Source organism: Ambystoma mexicanum, chromosome 6p (assembly GCF_040938575.1).
Source record: "Ambystoma mexicanum isolate Mex_15411 chromosome 6p, UKY_AmexF1_1, whole genome shotgun sequence".
In the NCBI taxonomy this organism is placed as follows: Eukaryota; Metazoa; Chordata; class Amphibia; order Caudata; family Ambystomatidae; genus Ambystoma; species Ambystoma mexicanum.
The window spans coordinates 1,125,183,788-1,125,205,323 of record NC_090935.1 but is presented as its reverse complement, the minus strand read 5'-3'; positions in this window follow the sequence as shown (position 1 = coordinate 1,125,205,323).

The following is a 21,536-nucleotide window of genomic DNA, read 5'->3' as shown; positions in this document are numbered from 1 at the left end:
TTGAAGCTATTATCAGACTTCTTCCGCAAACATTCCAAGGAAATTCAAGATAAATGTCAAGAACTAACAGATGCGGAAATGTTGGAAGCTGTAAACGAAAACACCCCCCCTCGAAAACAGCGTAGGCTGGTGCCTCCGCTAAGAAATCTCTCACCGCCCCCATTAAGAAGGGCGGGCTACCTCTCCCATAACATAAACAAAGACAACTGGCAATTCGCAGACAAACTTACACCATCAATTTCTTCGACAAAACCTGCCTTACAGCCTAGGGAACAAGCACCCGTCCAAGATGAAGCTGCTATCACTCTTTCAGCCTCTTTGCCGACAAGGATCACAGCTGTCAGGACAGAAGCGTTGGCTTCAGCCCAGGAGAACCCAGAAATGTCGACTGTCATAGAGCACGAATTGGTGTCACGGGCCCTGACTCAGTCAGACAACGACCTTCAAACGACGACGCCGAGCGCCACTACGAAAAGCCCAAGTTCAGCCTGTATAGGTAGAAGCCCGTTAATTAGACCAAACTCTCCTGAAGAGGCGATACCAATGCATCCTCAAGACACCTTAACAGATACCTATGCCAGCGAAAAAGATCCTGTGGCAATGCCTTCTTTCGTGGGGTGGGACGAGCCCAAATCAGCAAGCAAACAAGTCTTAGGAAGCAACCGGAGCAACAAGTTACCCTCAATGTCCAAACCTAACCCACAGTTTGAGAGAAACCTGGATTCCCTTTACTCAAACCTAAATAACTATAATAACCAAAGAAGACATTCATTAGACCACCCCTCTAGAATGTCCACCACGGGGCATACCCCAACTCGCTTATCGTCCCCCCCACGAAATAGACTTTCTTCTCAAAGCTCAACAACCCCAAAAGACCCTTTACCAAAAAAACTAGACATGTGCACCCTGATGTCAGCTTTAACGATCGCCCTTGCTCCATTCACCAAACTTTACGAAACAATCGGGGACACCCTGAAAGACCAGATCTCAATTCAAGCATCCATGTCAACCAAATTGACCTTCCTAGAAGGATACATAATGGCTCTTGATACGAAACAAAAACACACTGAATGTCGTCGGCTTCAGCAACCTGTTTCATCTGGCACAACTGTAAATTGTCCCGAGAGCGTGGAATCCTCGTGGCAAGCAGAGATACCACGCGAATCCAAGTGGACCCAAACAACATCATTTACTGACTTAACAACATCGGTTCCTGCATTAACAGCAACAGAAAAGAACGTAAAAGAGCCATTAGAGGCCATCTCAAAATCCAGAATAATCACAACCGTCGCATCAATATTTCAACATCAAGCGGCCCCAAAGGGCAAACTCCCGCCGCTTCTAAAAATCCCAGCAACCCATTCTATCCAATTGTCTGCAGCAAAAGAAAAGCAAAGAGTAATATCGGAAGAAAGTGACCCTATTAACCTTTCGCCAAGAGGGGTCGAGGCCTTCCTAAATAACGAGGACTTGATGAACATTTCACAACATCTAACGGACTCGACAACACCTCAGTCATTGAACGACAAACTCAAGCCAGAAACAGTCAAATCATTAGCTCAACTACAAACAGGATCCAACGCCGAAGAGTCAGGGCCTGAGTCTCCATTTCTCACCCTTGAAAATCGTAGAAGGAGAGCCACCAGGAACCACGAGGACTTGCGGAAACCTGAACCTCATCGATCGGACCATAATTCAAAGAAAAGACCAACTCACCAAACACATGGAGTAAGAACGCGAGAAAACCGCTCTCACTACTTGAAAGGAGGCAACGAAGAAACTCAGCGCCCCAGATCTGACGTCCGATGATCAAGCAACCGCTTGCAAAGAACTACTAATAGATCCACTGCAAGCCAAAAAACCCTCTTAGACCACCTCCGCAAAAGACCTCAAATTAGATGGATCCTAAAACTAGAGCAAATTTCAGGCAACCGGGATAATGTAACTTTAAACAGAGGAACAGTTCTTGACCTGTTTAGTTACATCCCGAAACTGTGTGCGGTGAAGTCAGCTGATCTCCAGACAGTGGACCCAAGCCATATCAATCTTAAGGCGATTTCTCACCTTTACATCGCATCCTCAACTACAAACAAAATTCTAAGATCAGCCGCAGAAGATTTGTTAACGATGGGCTATAACCTAACTGAATCTTCAAGAAAAATAAAAATACTCAAACCCTCAGATTCAGAAGAGCGCTCTAACCCTTCAAAGGGAAATACGGATAGGAAACAAGCCTCTCAAAAACAACACTGCTCCACAAAGAGATCCCGAGTTATTCAAACGCGGAAAGAGCCCGAAAACTTGACTTACAAGAAAGACCTGACGTCATCTATAAAACCATCTGATCAACACTTATTATCTCGTGATCAACCCCAAGATTCTCCACCCTCTCCAGCACCTCAAAGAGATAAGCGGGAACAACGCCAAATGAAAGGCCCACAGAAAATACAAAGGATGGTTCAAAACGAGACTTACTCCAAGGTGGTAAAATCTCTTCCATCGTCCACACTTGAGACAATGTGGTCATGGCTGCCAAAGGCTCTGAAGCCTAAACGCCAAAAATAGCCACTCAAGTACAAGACCTACTGCGACACGAACGAAGATCAACAAACTCCGAAGCACGACCAAATAAAGGTTTGCTCATGGAACACCAGAGGCTTCTGCCACCTAACCTCCTCGGGTTCAATAAATTGGAACATATACGATATTATTTGTCTCCAAGAGACCTGGCTTCTTCAACCCCCGATTATCGATGGCTACGAGACAAACATAGTCGCAGCCAAAAAAGGCTCAACAGGAAGGCCGACTGCCGGCCTACTCGTGGCAATCCGAAGTGGCCGTGGCCTAACAAACATCAAAAAATTAAAAGAGACCCACTACATGTTAATGGTGAAGCTAAACTGGTCACCTCCTACGGAGTCAAACACACTCCAGACAAAGTCAATGATTATCATCACCATATACTGGAACCCGGCCACAATAAATACCCAAAAATTCATCAAGGAACTGGAACGAGAAATTGACTGGATTTATCTAAACCAGCAAGTAGACCACATACTCATATGCGGGGATCTCAACATCAGTTGTCAAAACCTTGATGTCCCTCCTACTTCAAAATCCAAAAGACCACCAACAGACGAAAGGGTAGCTAAATGGTTGAACTTAATGGACTCCAGAGCATTCTTCAACCTTGACCACATTTTCTACGACCCAAAAAGATGTCCAACCTGGGAGAGAGCAAACTCTAAATCAACAATTGACCACATCTTCGTCTCTCGGCCACTATTAAACCTAGTAACATCATTCAACGTCATAAGAACAGAAGAGAGTGACCACAACCTCTTAGAAACCACCTGGTCTTCGGCCCCGCTTAAAAATATCTCGATGCCAACCAACATAGAACCAACAACACAAGGCACAAGACTGAGAATGAATGAAAGAGCAATAAGCACCTTGATGGTAACCTATAAAGAGCTAACTACACGCAATCAGCCTTCGTTGGTCGACTATACTCCATTGTTGACTATATTCAGATTCCCAAGTGGAAAGAATAACCACACTAGACCCCAACAGAAGCACATGTTCGATAAACTAATCTCAGAAAAGAAGAGGGAGCTAAGAAGAGCAAAAAGACAAGCATGGAAAATTAATCCCCAATCAGCACAAACTGTCATTACAACAGCAGTCAAAGCCTACAAACATTGGCTGAAAGGCCATCGTCATAACCTCTATCAACAGGATGCAGAAAACATTCTCACGGCGATAAACGGCAACCATGCTAGAGACTTCTGGACTCTCATCCATTCAGCTACACCTGGAGCCCTCCCTTGCCAACTTAATGGAATCATCGCTGCAGTTTCGGAGACCTATTTTGAAACCCTATTCCAACAACCAGCCACCACTCAGGATTTAGCGAGCGGCACTGACTCCCCATGGATTAAGTTAGATGACCCTGAAGACATCGAAATTCAAATAAGAAAATTAAAACCATCTCGTGCCCCTGGACCGGACGGCATAACAAACTTTGATTTGAAATCACATCCGGAAGCGTGGTCCTCACTCCTGAGCATAATCTTCAGCCGTTGCTCGACTTCTAAATCTATTCCACCATCATGGACCTGCGCGAACATTGTCCCGATTTATAAAAAAGGAAATATGGCTGATCCAGCAAACGTTCGCCCCATAGCCCTTTTGGATCCAATAGGCAAACTCTTTGGTTCCCTTCTCTTGCAACACTTCACCAGGTGGGCAAACAACGCCCCTTGTCAAGACAACCTTCAAACTGGCTTCAAGAAGAACTTAGGCACGAACGCCAACATCCTAATATTGAATACACTGAAAAATAAGATCCTGGAAGGCAAACCCAACTTATACATCACGTTGGTGGACCTAACCCAGGCGTTCGACAAAGTGGATCGTGCAAGACTATGGCAGAAATTAACTCAATGGGAATGCCCTCCCGAGCTCCTGAATCCAATCAAGGCTCTATACTCCAATATGTCAATGAGAGTCTGGTTAAACCAACAAGGGACCCTATCTGGGGTGATAAAAACAGCCAGAGGGGTAAAACAAGGCTGCCCGCTGGCACCTGCCCTATTTTGGACCTACCTAGGTGATTTTCAAGACTCAGAAAAACTAATCCATTCATTTCCACCTAAGTTAGGAGGAGCGCAGATCAGTCGCCTGCTGTACGCAGACGATGTGATCCTATTGGATCACACCCCAATAGGTCTCCAACGTCAACTGAATAACCTGCAAAGATACATGGCCGAAAACAACTTGGAGATAAACGAGTCAAAAACAAAAATGATGGTGCTCCAAAAAACATCTAAATCGAAGGAAAAGATTTGCCTCCACTTGGGTCCGACCCAAATCGAAATCGTGACTAACTTTAAATACCTGGGTGTCACGTTAGACAGCTCCTTAAAAGAAAAAGCTATGCAAGAAGTTCTCATCGCGAAAGCTAAGAAGCTATCCATACAGGGGAAGGCTGTAGACATCAAATTCGGACGTTATTCGCTAATCCCAGTGAGAGACTTTTATAAAAAAAAGGTAATACCATCGCTAACCTACGGGACGGACGCTATGCCAAACCTCCCACCAGAGCTTTGGCCTAAATTGGAAGCCTCTTTTTGGAGAAGAATTCTTGGCCTCCCAAAATCGACCCCGATCGCCTCGATCAGGAGAGAACTAGGCCTTCTATCCTTGGGAACCACAGTAGCGTTAAACAGTATCCTATTATATAGGAAATGTATCATGCCAGAATCCCTGTATGCCTACCGCCTGATAAATCAAGAACTGGAATTGAAATCATGCAAAACACTCCAGAACTGGGAATCCAAGATGCTCAACCTTTTATACTCAGTGGATAGCTGCAAGGATGAACTGATAACCAATCCAGTCAAAACCTCTAAAAAAATCAAAGAGTGGGATTGGATAAAAACCCTAGAAACAGCAAATAAATACAAATTGACCAGCCACCTCCCACCATTTTTTAACAAACTGGACACTTTGCAAACATACCTCAAACTTTTCCCAAGTAGATCAGCTCGACTCTACTTTTTGAAAATTCGACTGAACCTCTTGAGAACAAACGAAATTCTGGCTATTAGAGGCTTAACACCAACAAACACATGCCGCTGTTGCAAATCCACCACAGAAAGAGAAACAATCCGCCACCTCCTCCTGAACTGCCCAGAGACACGCGACATCCGCTTCACCTACTTGAAGAACAACATCTCTGACTTTTGGTCACTAGACGAGGAAAATTGCTGGAATAAGCTGATCGCTGGAGACAAACCAGGCTGGGCCCTGGCGACTGTAAACATTATGCAATACATCATCAATGTGAAGCTTCCACTCTACATTCCGATCACTCTCCCCATCACGACCAACTAATCTAAAAGGAACTCATGAGATATACATAACCTGATCCTTCACGTACCTGACGGAAGAAAACTTGTTAATCTGCTATCTTCCTTGTTTGGCCTTCGGACTAGAAGAAAAAATTTAATTCAATCGACTGCTTTGTTAAAAAATCCGTAGTGATTAAATAAACAAAAAAAAATAAAAAAAAAAAATAAAGAATTGGAAAGGCCTGGTTTAAGCGTAGGCATGTGCCAGGCACTGCCATAATGGTACTTCCTGGTCATAATACAGCAACAGCTGGAAAATGTTTGGTATACCTGGCTATATGATGTCACTGCCTGAGAAATATCTATCAAATTCCTATCCAATACCTATACACAAGCCAAGATTGATGGCTTTGTCTATGCTTCTTTTTAACAGGACTTCAGTGCAAACAACAGATGTGAGGACACACGTATGGCTTATAAATGAAGTTACTGCAAGCACTAAGTATTAAGACATTTTTATTACACCACAGTCTCATTTACAGCAGGAATTGAGGCATTGGGGGTCATTATGACCCTGGCGGTAGCTGTGCCGGTAAATACTGGCACGGCTGCCGCCGGAGTCATGAATTTTCCGGCACCCGGCAGTGGAGACTTACTGGGTAATTCCCCATTGCCGGGTGCCAGAAAATATTACTCCTCATACCCATTTGAGTCAGGAGGCCAGATGAAGCGGCACCATTCATGAATGGGGCCGGTGCATCTGTCGAGGTCTATGCACGGTTGCCGTTCCGCCCGCCTTGTCAGACTTGCCGGGCTGAAAAGCTCCCACTCGCAGAACTTGTAGTTTGCCGGTTTGGAAACAAAGGTACCAGCAAGCTTACCGGTACCATTGTTTCCGGACTGGCAAACTTATAATGAGGCCCATTATCCCCAGAAGACTGCTTAGAAATAACACTGGCAGGCCCTATAGAGCACATAGAGCACAACTTTTGATGTTAGTGCATGACAGAGCTAGCCAAAACAAATGTGTTTTGGATGGCGAATTGCAAGTAGAGGGTGGGAATGGCGATAGGAATTCAACGGGCGATGGGAGGTCAATGGATGTGTAAATAAAAAACAACATCCGTGGATTTTGCGTCCTATTTGTATGTGCACCAATGCAAGGGATGCAGCTTCTAGGTGGTATTAATGCTGTGAGGGGAAGCCATGTCCACAGACTTATTTAGAGAACAGTATATATAGTGTAGAGGAGGATCCAAATGCCTCTACCAGAAGTCCTGCCCCTATTCTGTCTATATGTTGGAAGCTGGAAATTGAGACATGCACAACGCCAATAATGATACCTATACCACGAATGATCTTCGAAACATGGTATCCATTAAGAAAGCTCTATAAGATGTACCCGTGGAAAGATGATGGTCTCTTAAGAGAAATCCCTGAAGATGTGTAAAGATGCATGAAATAGAAGATGGGTGGCGTCACATGACGTGATGAAGAATGGTTAAAGAAGGGACTGTATAAACCTTATGGAGTCTGATGACGAAATAAAGAATGGAGTAACCTTTCATTTGCGGAATGAAGATTGCACGCGCGAAGAGTACTGAAGAAAACATAAGCTGTTTCATAACTGTACAGATGCTGCAACGCAAGAAGACTAAGTAATAATGAAGGCTGGCTATACGTAGTGAATAGACTGCAGGCGGTGTTGGCAATATATATATACACATTTATAGAATCTGGATATTCGATGTTGCAACTTTAGTAAGCCAGGACCTTTGAAAGAGAAGGGCTGAAAATGTGGCTCAGCAGAGAAAGCAGCTGAAAATCAAGGAAGGATTGAGAAGGCTGTCTGGCCCAGTGTCAATCATTGGGGCAGCCAAGAACTGGTTATCTATTCAAGGAGATACAAAGAACGTGAGAAGCGAGGCGAGCTCTCATTAAGGTGCAACGGAAAGACACTATGGGCCTCATTACGACCCAGGCGGTAAGTTACCGCCTGGGACGTACCTTTACCACCATGGCGTAAGCTACGTTTACGCCATGGTGGTTGGCGGACTTACGCCCCATTCCGAGGTTGGCGGGGCGGTAAGTCCCCATTAACCCATTTACCCTTCCCCATTCCCATTTTTGCCCCATAGGGCATAATGGGAGTGGGGAAGGCGTTAATTACGCCACCGTAAATTACGGTGGCGTAATTAACAACAAGGTCCCTTAGCGCCATGGATTTTAACACCTGCTAAAAGCAGGTGTTAAATCCTCCATGGCGCTAAGGGACCTCGGAATCAGGCGGTAAGGGTCGGCGCTGTTTACGCCGCCGTAAACCCCTTACCGCCTGGGTCCTAATGAGGCCCTATGAGTGCAAAGTTGTATAACTTTAATATCATTAAATGCGAAGAAGGAGCTAAAGCACAGTCTCCTGTCACATGGGGTAGATGGAAATAGAACATGGGCAAGCAGCACCAAGACATGAAGATAACAACGTGCTCACACTCCCCTCTATTCTCAGGAGCAGTGATACTTTGCAAGGCCAAGTTCAAAGACTATCCAAATTGCAGAAGGCATGAGTGATGATGGATGACGGGCTAATTGGGTGGGGAGCCATGGTCAAGTCCACCCACCTGGGGTACCAGCTTGCATGCTGCTAGCGAGGCGAAAATTACAGAAGGTAACAAGCGTGCCAACCAATTATAGACGGCCATGCATTGAAGAGCCCTATAGTTTGAGAGCCAATGGTGTGTCGTGTATCTAACAAATATTGAGGATTACTTGCAAAAGGGGTGGGCATAAGGTGTCCACTTGACTATAGAGATCCAATCACAATCCAGTCCCCTACAGAAAGTATAATTAGATGTTCCTCGTAGACCAACTACAATCCTAAATAAGTTTTCTTAGTTTGCCATATAGCATGACATCACGTATGATGTATTTTCACTATAAAAGTGTTATTTTTTATGTGATGCATTGAGATTATGCTGTGAGATGTCTGTTGATGTCTGTTGTACTCCCTGTTTTAGACAATTGAGAATAAAACAGTTTACTTTTGCCAACTTCCTGAGTCTTTCTTTTATTGGTGTAAGAGTTATTCTGCATCCCCATCCATCTAACGACATGCTACCTCATTTAAAAAGGCCTAACGGTTCAATAGGATGACACTGAATGCAACAATATAACCTCATGATGCACAAACTAGCAAAACAGGGAATAGCCATGGACAACAAATCATTGTTTGGGTATTGTAAAGTCCACTTTGTTTGAGACAAATTATTATTATTATTATTTTTTTTAAACTTTTATTTCTGTTGGCAGAGGCAGATGACATACACACACATCGGAGCAGCTATACAAAGACAATCTGAATATTTTAACAGAGTTCAGTGGCACATATGAATAGTGAGAAGTAATAACATGGAGATCGCAGCACTATAGAGCATCAAGTAACAAGGCACGCAGTAGCAATAATTACGGTGAATTATCTATCGAGGAGCCGGCATCCAGGCCATTCAGATAACTATTAAAGGCAGTCCAAATGTTTTTTAGGCCGGGACCGTGCCGGGAGGGTGCTAATGTATTCCTCCTCGCAGTTCCGAGACCAGGTTAACAAGTTCAACCATTTCTGGAAGGTAGGAGGGGCAGAGCGCTTCCAGTCCTGTAAGATACATTTTTTAGCAATTACACAGCACACATTTAAGAATTTAGCAGCCCCTCTGGCTCCCTCATCCCGCCAAGCCCCAAACAGTACACCCAGCGGGTCAGGCTCGATGACAATATCACACAGATTTCTGACAAAGTTTTCAGGATTTCCTCCCAGAATGGGGCAGTCTCAGAACATGTGTAAGTGGCCCGCATCCTCCGTGCCACAGCGAGGACATAGCCGTGGGTCGGAGCGGGCGAACTTGGAGAGCCCGCGTAGGGTGTAGTAGAGCCTATTCAACAGTTTATACTGTATGGTGCGGTATCGGAAATTCAGGGAGAACCTATTAGTGTGAGAGCACATTTTCCCCCACAGCTGGTCCGTGAGTTCAACCTCCAGTTCGGAGGCCCAGTCATCCTGCACCCTAGAGAGTTGCGGTTTAGCAGTTGTGAGAAGGAGTTTGTATAGTGATGATACCACCCCGCGGGCCCCACCCGAGTTGGCGATGTACAAAATCCCAGGGGAGTCAGGGGGCTCGTGGGGAAACTCAGGCCACGTGTCGCGGAATGCAGCGCAGAGTCTGTAATATTGCAGCAGTTCCATTGGTGAACCCGAGTGACCCGGTTTCCAGGTCTGTGGTGTAATGAATAGCCCATCCGGGTAAAAGTCGGTTAGGGCCAGGTACCCCAGGGACCACCAATGTCGTGCCAAGGCCATGTCGTTTGTGGGTTCTAATCCGGGGAACTGCCAGGCGGGGAGCCACTTGTAGTATGGGCGTTCCTCCACATCCGCAGCAAATATCCGCCTCCAAGCCGATATGGTGGTTTGGACTCGGTGTATGGGCGAGTCTGGCTCATATTCTTGATGTAGGATCAAGGTCATTATATTGGTGCCAGAAGCTGCAAGGGCTTCTAGCTTGACATGCGGGCGAGGGGGAGGCCCAGGGTACCAGTAGGTGGCAAACTGCGCCTGCGCGGCGATCCAGTACCGCATCAGGTCAGGAGCAGTAAACCCACCTTTCTCATAGGGAAGAGTCATGGCAGCCCATTTTTTCTGCACCGCACCAGAATGCCACAGGAACTGAGCGCACAGCTTGTGTAGATCAGCAAAGTACTTCTTGCTGGGCCATATGGGGACATTCGTGAATGTGTACAGCAGTTTGGGGAGTAAAATCATTTTAACCAGTGATAATCTACCCGCCAATAACAACGGGAGAGAGCGCCAGCGCACTATTTTGGACTCTGCCAGTTCTGCCGCGGCCAGGTAGTTGTTAGTTAAGAGAGCTTCTTTGGTCAAGGACACCTGGATTCCCAGATATTTAATCCCGTCGGGAGACCAACGTAGCCGGTACTCCGTGGCAGGTTGAATCGTGGAGCCCATGAGGGGGAAGAGTTCGGATTTGGCATAATTGATGGTGAATCCAGAGTATGTACCGATACGAGTTATGTCGCGCAGAATAGGGTCGAGGTGGAGGTCTGGGTCTCTAATGAACAGTAGTACGTTGCCTGCATACAGTGAAATAATTTCGGGGGTACCCTGTAGCCGTATCCCTTTGCGTGAGTGGCGCTCCCTGACAAAGTCCGCCATAGGCTCAATGGCCAGTGCGAACAGGATCGGGGAGAATGGGCATCCCTGGCGGGAGCCTCTGAAGAGGGGGAACAAGGCGGACGTTTGAGAGTTGACACGGACCCTGGCAACCGCAGAGGTGTACAGCAGTTTGATATATGCAATCATCCTAGGCCCAATGCCCATGGTCTCCAGGACCAACCACATGTACCTCCAAGACACCATATCAAAGGCCTTCTGGGCATCTAGGGTGACCGCAACTACACTCACGACCTGATTGATTCGTGCCAGGACGTTAAGAAGCCTCCTGATATTATGTGATGTGGATCTCCCGGGCACAAAACCCGACTGGTCGTTGTGCACCATATATGGCATAACAGGTAGGAAGCGATTGGCGATCACCTTGGCAAAGATTTTTGTATCCAGGTTCATAAGTGAAAGGGGCCGATATGATCCACAGTCATCAGCAGGTTTACCAGGCTTAAGCAGAACCGTAATAACGGCCTCGCGTAATGTCGGGGGAAGGGATCCCAGCCGGAGAGACTCGTTCCACACCCAGAGCAACTCGGGGGCTAGTATAGCCACATGTTCCTGATAGAACTCCGCTGTCAGCCCATCGGGGCCCGGCGCCTTTCCTTTTGGGAGACTAGAGATAGCCTCCACTATCTCATCCAGTGTAACGGGGGAGTCTAACTGGTCTCTTGTAGCATGGGAGACGATGGTGGTGGGAATCTGTTCTAGAAGCTCCCGCATCTGGGAGTCACCGTGTTCGGAGGGCTGAGAGTATAAATCAGAGTAGAAGCCTGTGAAGACCTCAAGGATATGCTGATCAGACCACTGTATCGCCCCCTGACTGTCCTTAACACAAGTAATTTGGGATTGACCCCACTCCCCCCTCGCCAGAGCGGCCAGTGTTTTTCCTGGTCTGTCACCCTTGCCGTATTTCCGTGCCGTCTGTGGGCGGCTGAAGTACTGGACTTCCCTATTGGCCTGCTCGTTGAAGATCTTGAGCTCCTCGCTGATCTGGGAGAGGACTCCCGGATCAATGGAGGCCGGGTGGGCTCGCTCCAGGTCCCTTAATTTAGTTTCAGTGCGGGATAGGGTAGCTCTTATGCTTTTAAGGACTCCCGATTCCCTAGAGATGGATGCCCCCCTGATGAAGGCCTTGAAGGCGTCCCAGCGAACCCCCAGGGTGGTGGATTGTGGCAGATTGTGCTCAAAGTACGACTGAATATCAGCAAGGATGTCCGTCCTACGTCCTAAACGTAATGTCTTGCAGAGCGGCTGTTTTGAAGCGCCATGTATTGATGGTGGGAGCCGGAATTCCTAGTTCTAGGGATATCGCAATCGGCGAGTGGTCAGACAGTGTGCGTGCAAATATGCATGTTTCCGCCACCCTGCCCAGCATAGGGCCGGACAGTAGGAACAGATCGATCCTGGAAGAACTGTCGTGTACTGATGAGTAGTAGGTGAACTCCTGCGCTTGCGGATGTAATGCCCTCCATGCATCATGAATGTCGAGTGTCGCGCAATGAGTCAGGAGCCTACGCGCTGCGCCTGGCAGGGGCCTGGGGGCTGTGCTAGTCCTGTCCATCATGGTATCAAGGATGAAGTTCATATCTCCACCCCAGATGATCTGCACCCCCACGTACCCTAGTAATATGGATACCACCTGATCAACAAACTCGGGAGAGTCAACATTGGGGCCATAGGTATTCACCAGCAAATAATCACTGTTGGCAATGGCGCAGTACAACACTATGTATCTCCCCTACGGGTCTATGTAGCTCTTTTGGAGAACAAACTTGAGTTACTTGTGGATCAATGTCAACACTCCTCTGGCGCGAGTGGAGTATGAAGTGAAATGTCTTTGAGGCCCCCAGGTTGGCGCAATGCTCCTGGCCAGTGGGCCCGTGGAGTGTGTCTCCTGTAGGAGCAGAATTTTGCATCCGTGCCTGCTGGCATATGCCATAATCTTGCGACCCTTGGTATAGTTACTTAGGCCCCCGAACATTCCAGGACATTATAGTTACAGGCATTCTAATGATCTAAATAAGATACACTTAACGGAAGAGCCCATAGGGTGCGTTTCTTGCAGAGGTAGCATTTGCGCCCATGCCTATCGACGTGCATGGGCGTAGGACATGGGGAGTAGAGGGGGGACAAATCCCCCCTACAATTATAAGTGGGGGGGATGTAATGTCATTTATCCCCCCCAGAATATGTGTTTGGTGTGTCGTGCAGGGGTCTGTTTTTGAAGTGGGGGGAGGGGCTGCTTACTATAAAAGCTGCCCTCTCTCCCCTGGCCCCCAAAGCATGGGGGCAATACCCTGGGGGCAGATGGGTGATTATCTGCCCCCAAGGAAGGGGGCAAAAAAAAAAGATTTTTTTTAAAACATAGTTTTGGGTGGGGTGGGTGTGGGCGAGACCACTAGCCACCAGGGATTTTTTCAAGGGGGGTGGCCCTCTCCCCTCCCACCCTAAGTGGATGGGGGGCACCTTATGTAGCCCTCCCTGGGGGTAGATTTCTGCCCCTAGGAAGGGCTACATGAGATGCCCTCCATCCATTTGGAGTGGGGGAAGAGGCCTCTGCAAATATTGGCAGAGCCACCCCTCCCAAGCCTGGGGCAGTACGTTTTGACCCCCCCGGGGACAGATGGCCACACACATGTACCCATCTGCCCCTAGGCAGGGGCAAAACAAAAAGATATATATTATAACTTGTTTTGGCGGGGGGTGCGGGGCCCACTAGACCACCAGGATTGTTTGTGTTTGAAAGGGGGGTGGCCCTCCCCCACCCTAAGTGAATGAGGAGGCACCTTATGTAGCCCTCCCTGGTGGCAGATTTCTGCCTCTAGGAAAGGGTACATGAGATGCCCCCATCCATTTGGGGTGAGAAGAGAGGCCACAGCAAATATTGGCAGAGCCACTCCGCCCCCCCAAGCCTGGGGTAGTACATTTTGCCACCCCCCTGGGGGCAGATGGTCACACACATCTGCCGTCTGCCCCATAGGGAAGGTCAAAACAAAAATATATATATTATAACTTGTTTTGGGTGGGGGGGCCCACTAGACCACCAGGATTTTTTGTGTTTGAAAGGGGGGTGGCCCTTTCCCCACACCCTAAGTGGATGGGTGCAACTTAAGTAGCCTTCCCTGGAGGCAGATTTCTGCCCCTAGGAAGGGGTACATGAGATGCCCCCATCGATTTGGGGTGGGGGACGCCACTGCAAATATTGGCAGAGCCACCCCAAAGCCTGGGGCAGTACGTTTTGCCCCCCAGGGGGCAGATGGCGACGCACATGTGCCCATCTGTCCCTAGGAAAGGGGCAAAACAAAAATAAAACAAATTATAACTTGTTTTGGGTGGGTGTGCATGTTTTTAGTGGAAAGGGGGGTGGCCCTCTCCCCTCCCCCCCAAATGGATGGGGGGCATCTCACGTAGCCCTCCCTGGGGGCAGATTGCTAGCACACTCTGCCCCTAGGAAAGAGGCAAAACAAAAATAAAACAAATTATAACTTGTTTTGGGTGGGTGTGCATGTTTTTAGTGGAAAGGGGGGTGGCCCTCTCGCCTCCCCCCAAATGGATGGGGGGCATCTCATGTAGCCCTCCCTGGGGGCAGATTGCTAGCACAATCTGCCCCTAGGAAAGAGGCAAAACAAAAATTAAAAAAACGATAACTTGTTTTGGGTGGGTGTGGGGGTCACTAAACCACCATAGATGTTTTTAGTGAAAAGGGGGGTGCCCACAGGTGTCTTCTTTTCGGAAATGCATGGGGTTCTCTATTTTCCTTGGTGGCTTTGACACCCTAGGCCCAAATCTGTATGTTGTCTACATGAGCAAAACCTGCTTTGCCGAAAGGCTTGGGGTTATCAGTGGGTTAGCCTTTTCCCTTTGCGCCGAGTTAGGTGCAGGTGCATCCACACATGTGAGGTACCGTTTTCGTCGGGACACCTGTGGGAACGCGGGAAGGTAGGACATCTATTGTTGGCAGCGTGTTTCGGTGGGTGGGCAGAGGGAAATGTCTCTGAAATTTGGTGGAAAAAAACACAATTTTCAGCCATTTCAATCTGGCCACCCACTGAAACATGCCGCCAACAACACATGTCCTACCATCCTGCGTTCCCACAGGTGTCCCAACGAAAATGGTACCTCACATGTGTGTGTGTGCACCTACCTGGGTGTAAAAGGAAAAGGCTAACCCAGTGGTAACCCCAAGCCTTTCGGCAGAGCAGATTTTGCTCATGTGGACAACGTACAGATTTAGGCCTAGGGTGTCGAAGCCACCAAGGAAAACAGGGAACCCCATTCATTTCCAAAAAGAGGACTCCTATAGGAATCCACAGAGGTCTGACTTGCGTGAATCAACCCAGAATGTATTACCCACAATCCCCGGCAAAGTCTGAAATTTGGTGAAAAAACTACAATTTTCAGAAATTTCCCTCTTGCCACCCACCAAAACACGCTGCCAATACCACATGTCCTACCTTTCCGCATTGCCACAGGTGTCCTAACATAAACGGTACCTCACATGTGTGGGTGCACCCACCTGGGCACAAAGGGAAAAGGCCAAACCACTGGTAACCCCTAAAGCGTTTGGGGAGACAACCTACAGATTTGGGCCTAGGGTGTCGAAGCCACGAAGGAAAACAGGGTGCCCCATGCATTTCCGACAAGAAGATACCCGTGGGAATCCACAGAGGTCTGACTTGTGCAAATTGCCCCAGAATTTATTACCCACAATCCCAGACAAATTGAAAATTGAGTTTTTTCCACTAAATTTCAGACTTTGTCAGGGATTATGGGTCATAAATTATGGGGCGATTCGCGCAAGTCAGACCTCTGTGGATTCCCACAGGTGTCTTCTTTTCGGAAATGCAATGGATTCCTGTTTTCCTTTGTGGCTTTGACACCCTAGGCCCAAATCTGTAGGTTGTCCACATGAGCAGCATTCCTGAAAATCTGCTGTGCGAAAAGACTTGGGGTTACCAGTGTTTTAGGCTTTTCCCTTTGCACCCAGGTAGGTGCACCTACACATGTGAGGTACCGTTTTTATCTGGAAACCTGTGGGAACGTGGGAAGGTAGGCCATGTGTTGTTGGATGCATGTTTCGGTGGGTGACCAGAGTGAAATGTGCGGAAATTGTGGGGTTTTTTTCTGTCATTTTCCCGATTTCCCCCAAACTATGGAATCTTTCTCTACATAGTTGCTGCCTGACCTGTGCAAATCACCCCTTCCTAAACTTGGAATATTGTCTACTTTTCAGAAAATGTATGCCTTTCTGGCTTCCCATTCAGCTTTCCTACCCTTTTCTTCCATTCCGTCCACGCATGTCCTATTGAACAATAAATGCCAAAATCGCCTACCTCTCACAAAATGGCTGATTAGCATATCAAAATATGTTATTTTGGTTTCCACACAATCTGTTCTTGAAAGCCTGGAAATCGGTGAATCCAGCACAGCAAACCATTTGTTCCTAGCTCTTACAAGGAAAACATCACAGGCTTCTTTGTACAACATTTTATTGGCATTTTCTGAAGAAAAAAAACAAATGTTCTCCTTTTTGGTTATTTTCTCTCACCCCCCTACAGCAAACTAGGATTCCTGGGTGGCGTTACGACTGCCTACATGTGGGAAAAAAGGGGACAACTTTGGCCGAGATATATCATGTAACAAAGAAGTTACAAGGGATTGAATGGCGACATACCGAAATCACCAAAAAGGCCTTGCCACTGGGGGGAAATACCCATGGCAGTTAAGGGGTTAAGACGGTAAAGCCCCAGAGGAGATATCATTTGTAAGGTAGCTCAGTTAGGTACTTCTCCAAATGCAGATTGTGCACAGGAATATGTAACACCTGTGTTCAGCACCTGGCTTAGTCTTCCGGTGGGATAATAGAGTGAATGCATTCAGCTTCTGATGCAACACAGCATTTTCCAGGTCAATTGGTTCAGAAAAAGAGGTGGAAAACACTATTACTGTCGCTTTTTCTAATTGGCCAGATTTTCGTGCATTTTCTGGGTGGAGTTCGGGAGCCGAGTGGATACACCAGGACCCCCTGTATTTCCCGCTCCACCAGACAAATGCAGCCTTACTGCCAGCATGGATTCTCATGCTGGAAATAAGGAAAGGGATTCCTCTGGGATCTGCTTGGAAATTAAACCTGGTAAAAGCCGGCAGAGTCCAGAGGAAGCCATTGTCAATTCTGCCAGAAATCGCTAAATGCGTGAGGTATTTACACTCTTCCGAAGTGGAAAAGCAATGTGATTTCACCTGCTTTTTATGCTAAAATCTTCAATTTCCTGGTGGAAAAGTAAAAACGTGCGCCAATGGAAGTGGTCCACTCCATGCAGTTTACTTTGCGCTTTGATGCTTGGGGGTTTTGCGTGATGCTACACATGTAATAAATAAATCCATTTAACATGACCCCAGATAAATGCCAATTCATGATCAGAATGAGTGAGCATGGCATGTCTCTGGTAAGAGGGTGTCCTGTGCTTCTTGAGTGCGTTGGCAAATGCCCCTTATTGCCACCTCGCGTTAAGCAGGTGCTTAAACCCATCAGTGTGGATTGCGCAATAATAAGTCGACAGAGGTATTTCCAATGGCCAATTTTGCTCTTTGGGTGAAATTGTCAAAGTGGGAGAATGTTGCCCAGCATGTGTCACATTCTCTGTGGAGTGAATTGTGCTCACCCTGAGGAAGAAGTGTGAAAAACCCACAAGAGCACTGTGCCCTGCTCTTTCTGTGTGTGTGTCTTCCCCACAGGGCGACAGATGCCGACTCAGCCATGTGTAAGTCTCAGGTGGCAAGCCTGTACCCTAGTTGATGTGGCAAAGGATTCCCGACTTCTGAGGCTGATAACATTAGTAGCATTGAGTTACATGCCACCTGACAGGTATGTGTGATAAAGTTGCAAAGCAGAGCTATTAGTGGGCTAAAGCAGGAGGCAATGTCTGCCCACCCTCAAAGGGTGCGTACAACCAAAAGTAATAGGCCCCTCCCCCATCATGGTTGTAGGGGCCAGGATCCAAACCAGGGCAGGAACGCCCTCCAATCATCTATGCCCACGAGTAGGGTACCCTTTGTGCCCCATGAACCCTGTTGAGCAACCCTGTGCTTTCCAGGTGATACTAACATTATTTAAAGCCAGAAGACTAAAATGTAATTGCTTAATTGCAGCTGGAAATTAGCTCCTGGCGTGATCAAAATGTCTTGACCAAGTGTGACATCATCCCCTTCATTTATAAGCAATATGTGTGTTCTCGCGTTTCTTCGTCCACTGAATTACTGTTAGAAACAAAGGCAAGAGTTGTGTCTCTTGTGTAGGCATTAGGAAGGCAGTTGCCAGCCTCTGGCATAATATGCCATGTTCTTCCAATATTGGCTAGTTTTTGCCCTCTTATGGCCAGGTAGAACAATCATGGCAGTGACTGGCAAATGCCTTTCCCCTGCAGACAGAAAAGCGGAAATAAGAGGCCAATTCAAGGCACGGAACAAATCGAAGTTAAGACAGACTGCAGCTGCCATTGCTGTGTTAGGGAGAATATGTTGAGTGTTGAAGCAAGGAGGTATGTATTAAGCAAGCAAGCAGTGAGACAAGGGAGAGCAAAGAAAGGCCAGAGGGGCTCTTTGAATAATGTAACAAGGCAGAGGACCCATGCTCTGCCATCCTAGTAACATATGAGAGAATCAAATAGATCAGGCTTTGCAGCAAATGTTAAACGAGAAAGGAGCAGAGTCCAGCTCTGCATTCAGAAAAACAAAGGCAAAGAAAGGCTAGGCTCTGAAGCCAGCATGAGATGGTATAAGAGGGACCAGACTCATCATGAGAGGCTGGCCAGGCCCTCGCAGGGGCACTAGAGGGGCAGCCCACATAGCGGGCTGCCCTCTGGCCACCCCCCTGGTCCACATACACCCCACCTACTAGGCATCCCACGGGTCCGACACATCCGGCCGCGGACCTGGGGAGTGCTTATAAGGGGGTGGGCTTGCAATCGTTCATCCTCCTTGTTTGCTGTACCCCCCGTCCCCGGAGGACAGTCAAAGCAGCAACATCACACACCTGGTCCCTCTACTACCATAACAGGGCTTACTTAGAGGTACAAACAAGATTTCCTCTTTCTTTGAAGCCCCCATCTTTCCATACCAAGAGACACATACATCTCCTTGCCCCACACAAAAAAGTAGCAACTTGCAGTTGGTAGAAAAGGCTTCAACTCCTTTATTTGGCAGGAGTCCACTTACAGGTCATCTGCCTCTTAACAAGCTGGCGTCCTAGCTAGCAAAGTCCCCAAGATGTCCCCTGTGCCCCCCAAATTGTATGTGTCTCCTACGCCCCTGTCGACGTGTGCCACAACCTCCGGAACCCCAACAAGGTTGCTCAGTCCCTGCGGGTCGCTAGACATCACAGTTATAGGCAGCACAGAAGTCTAATGTACATCCCACCACTGTTGTCGTAGACCAGATGCGAGACAAAGTCCCCTCCGATGCGGATGCCCCAATGCGACGCGGTCTGCCAATCCGCCTCCAACTTTTACCGTAACACTTTTCCATTCCCCAACAAATCCCCCCCACCCTCACTGCCCACCCCCAACTTGCAGTGCAGTTGCCCCTCCCCCCAAAGCTGGTGAAACAGAAGATGACGAAGGACAACATGCAATGGGGATGTGCCCCCACCATGGCCCAACTGGGGCCAGCCATCAAAAACACCAAATCAAACATTAACATTGTCATTGCAGTGGGGTGTGCTGTTGCCATGAGGACGGCCGCTTAAGCATCATGTAGGACAGCAACAGCCGTCCGGTGCAGGTTCTGCGGTAAGTGGATCTTGTGTCAGGTCCCAGGGTCAGCTGGCCATTGAACGTAGGATGGGAACCGAGGAGTACTAAGTAGTCATGTTCAGTTCCAGGCACTGAAGGCGCACAGAAATCAGTGTCCAAAGTACCAGCGTTGAGCCAGGGGCCAGATGGCCAGAGATGGGGCCAAGCGTGGTGAGTTTGCAGTAGATTATTGCTAGTTACACATGTACACTGACGAGAAAAAGGGGGTTTTCCTAGATAGGTTAATTAGGTCCCATTAGGAAGCGGCGCGTTGGGTCAGTCTCCATCGGCGTGTCCACCATCTGGATCATGGAGAGGGATGTGTGCTTCAATAAATGTCACCGCCTCGTCAGGCACAGTAAAGAAATATAATTTGCCACTGTATGTGATTTTAAGACGAACGGGGAACAAAATGGCATATGGAACATTGCGCTCCCTGAGCAACTTCTTGACCCCGAGGAATTGGCGCCTCTCCTGCTGTACAGCTATTGAAAAGTCAGGGAAAATCCTAATGGTATTGGCCTCAAAGCGTAGTTCACCCTTCTCACGTGCCAGGTGCAGGATAAGGTCTCTGTCGCGGTAGTTTAAAATTCTGGCGATGATGGGCCTTGGAATGTCCCCTGGTTTGGGGCGCGGTGAGAGGGCCCAATGGGCGCGCTCCACCGTAAAGTAGGGCGAGAGGGCCGGATTGCCGAGGAGATCCTTGAGCAATGTTTCAATGGCGTCTTCCATGCGCCCTTTCAGGGCGTTTTCGGGAACACCGATGATTCGCAAGTTATTTCTACGAGAGCGTGATTCCAAGTCATCGCACTTAGCTTTCACACTTTTCATGTCACGGGATAGGGAGGTGACCGTTTTCTGCAAGGCTAAAATGTCATCTTCGTTTGTCGAAATTCTGCTCTCCGCATTGGAGACTCTGGTGGCCGCTTGGTCCACGCGTGTTTTCAGGGAGGCCACACTGGCGTTAATGTCATCCAGTTTCTCGTGGAACGAGGCAAAGTTTTTAGCCATGGTTTCCATGATTGTAGTTAGATCGGGGGCAGTTGCAAGGGGATGAGGGACCGGATCTGGTTCCTCCTGTAAGGATGATGTATGGGCGGATTCCGACCGCGGGACAGATTTGGTAAAATTGTCCATGGCTCCCCCTTTCGAATTCCATCTGGATTTGTTGGGCATAGCCGGTAGAATTTCCGGTGAGGCAAGGTGCACAGTTGGAGCTGAGAAAGCAGGGCGGAGGTGCAGGGCTCAGATCGAGGAGACGCTGCACTTGTGGCAGTGGAATGTTAATGGAGGCCAAACACTGAGCTGGTCAAAGGGGGAAACCCAGGTACAGTCAGGAGCTCCAAGCAAGGAGGCGCTGGCGTGTCCAGCAGCCAGGGTCCACAGAGGCCCCTTAAGGCGCAGGTGATCCGGGCGTAGCGCCCCCTTCCAGAGCGTAGGCCTGGGCTCCGGGCCTCTCAGGCGGCAAGACTAGGTGATGTAGGCCACAAGTGACTCGGCTCGGGGGTCCCCCCCCCCGCTCCTCACCTGGCGTCGGTGTCTGGATCGGGAGCTGCAGATATCGGGTGGGCAACCAGGCTCCTGCCCAGTCACCCCACAGCTCAGTGAGGACAGGGCCCCAGCGCCGCCATGAGGGAGAGCAGCGGAGTTATCCCGGGGGGG